Here is a 3,000-nt window from a genome sequence, read left to right as displayed (position 1 = left end):
GCTAGCACGGTTCTAGCATGGGTTAGTCAGTTAGATGACTATTTTCATGATGAAGACTTTCCCGAGCGTGAAATGGTAAAGTGTGCATCCAATCATCTGACTAGCAGCGCTGCATTGTGGTGGAACGCCACCAAACAACATGGAAGAAGACCACGCACATGGAATGCATTTAAAAAAGTGTTTTTGCCCCAATTTTTGCCCACACAGTACAAAGCTAAAGCACGACGTCAATGGGATTTAATTCGACAGGGTAGAAATGAAGATGTACAGGGTTACACTGACCGTTTTTGGAATTGTCTAATTCAATTGCAAGCTATTGAACATGTGAGCCGTAGGAAATTGAAGCGAAAGTACATATCAGGCTTGGGACTACAAATTAGTGCTGAGGTAGATATGTTCGAACCAGATTCTCTGTCAAAGGCCATTAACTTGGCTCTCAACGTAGAAAAGAAGAAAGGTGGACATTCCTCTCACACTGATCAACCTGCTAACACTAACCGCAACAAGAGACCTCCTTTTTCTCCTAACTTTGACAGAAGTAAACACCAAAGCCGTACCTTTTTCAAAAGACGAAGATTTGACAATCCTCCTACCACTGCTCAACCTCATACGAGCAACAACAACAACAACACCCAGCAACGAGGCAACCAAAATTCTTTCAACCAACGTTCTCCTCCAACTTCTAATGGTAAACAAAAAGGTGAAGTGTTTTAAATGCTTTCAGTATGGTCACTATGCAGATAAGTGCCCAAATGGTCATGCTAAGGACAATGGTCAATCCAATGGCCATTCAAATGGAGTCAACAGGAATTCAAATCAGAAACCCTTCAACAACAACCGCCCCAACGGCGCTACTCTTAACCTCATCGAAGATGCTACACCCGATGACAATGAAGTGGAAGTTAACTACGGTGAGGGATATGATCCTGATTATGATAACGATGACAACCCATCCTCAGGTACTCCTATATCTCCTCACACTTTGTTTAAAGTGCAAGGCACTGTTAAGGGTGAAAATATCACCATTTTGCTAGATGATGGTAGTAGCCATGATTTCATTTCCACACGATTGGCACAACAGCTATCACTCTCTGAAATTTCATCACCTCATAAGGTCAAAACTGTTTTTAATAATCAACTTTTTAATTGTAAAACTCAAGTCACTGTTGAAGTTTGCATTGGTGAATTCACACAAGCACGTACATTTTTGGTAGCACCATTGCATGGACTCGATATGATTTTGGGAATGCCATTTCGTCACGAATTTGACCCGTTGATTAATTATAAAACACGTACAATGTATCTCACTCATAATAATAAAACTTTCTCCATCCAAGCAACACTGGCACAACAAAAATTTCCACTCATCTCTCACACTCAAGCCAAACGAGCAACTCGAAAACAGGGGAAAACATATCTAGTCTTGGTAAATCAAATTTCTGCTGAAACTGAAACTTCACGTAATTCCACACACGATGCATTTCTCTCACAATTTAAAGACTGTTTCATGCATGATCTGTCACCTGGAATTCCACCATCACGCCCCGAAGAAAATTGACATCATATCGGGTAGTGAACCTCCTCGTAGAGCACCTTATTGTGTAAATCCTACCGCACACAGGGAAATACAAACTCAAATCACTGATTTACTTGACCGAGGCCTAATCCGACCTAGTAGTTCACCATACGGAGCTCCAGTACTTCTTGTCAAGAAGAAAAATGGAACCTTTCGTATGTGTATCGACTACAGGGCTTTAAACAAGATCACCATTAAGAATAGATTTCCTATTCCTAGAGTGGATGATCTACTTGACAAACTCAAAGGTGCACACATCTTTAGCAAAATTGACCTTAAATCAGGCTATCACCAAGTCAAAATGTTTGAACATGATGTCTACAAAACTGCTTTCAGAACACAAACTGGGCACTATGAATTTCTTGTCATGCCATTTGGTTTGACAAACGCACTAGCTACATTCACACGCATGATGAATCGCATTTTCATTGACCATCAAGATTTTGTGATTGTATTTTTTGATGACATTTTGGTATTCAGTAAATCTGAAGAAGAGCATAAGCAACATTTAACACGTGTATTTGATCTGCTTGCACAAAATCACTTGTATTTGAATCCTAACAAGAGTTCATTTTTCCAATCTGAAATTGAATATTTGGGACACATTGTATCGGGTAAGGGAATACATGTCGATCCAAAGAAAATTGAAGCCATTCAATCATGGCCTAGACCCAAAAACTTGCATGAGCTACGATCTTTTATTGGTCTTTGCAGCTATTACAGGAAATTTGTTCGTAATTTTGCTTACAAAGCACATTATTTGACTCTCTTGTTGAAGAAAAACACGCCTTATGAATGGACTGATTTGCAAGAAAGCTCATTTAATGCACTTAAACATGCTTTGACTAATGCACCTCTATTGCAATTGCCTGACTTTGAAAGACTATTCTTTGTGGTAGTCACTGATGCTAGTGGGAAAGGTATCGGTGCAGTTCTTATGCAAGATAACTATCCCATTGCTTTCGAAAGTCGTAAATTCAAACCATCTGAAACAAAGTTTAGTACTTATGATAAAGAGTTGACTGCTGTGGTAGATGCATTGAAAATTTGAAAACACTATGTAATGGGTACTGACTTGATCATTAAAACTGATCAACAAAGTATCAAATATTTACTTTCTAAGCCCTTAATAGATGATAGACATATTAAGTGGACCGCTTTTATTCAAAGTTTCCAGCCCAACATTCAATACTAACCTGGTAAAGAAAACGTTGTAGCTGATGCTTTGAGTAGAAGACCCTCACTTAATCATCTATCAACCATTACGGGAACTTCCTTTGACACTATGCCTGACACTTATGCACATGATGATGACTTCAAAACGACATGGTTGCACATGCTTGATAATTCTGTACACACATTCCTCGAATAAACTATTCAAGAAAACTTCCTTTATTTCAAACAAAAATTGTGTGTGACTAAAC

This window comes from Adiantum capillus-veneris, chromosome 28, assembly GCF_014529385.1.
Source record: "Adiantum capillus-veneris isolate H3 chromosome 28, ASM1452938v2, whole genome shotgun sequence".
Taxonomy (NCBI): Eukaryota; Viridiplantae; Streptophyta; class Polypodiopsida; order Polypodiales; family Pteridaceae; genus Adiantum; species Adiantum capillus-veneris.
This window is presented reverse-complemented; position numbering follows the sequence as displayed.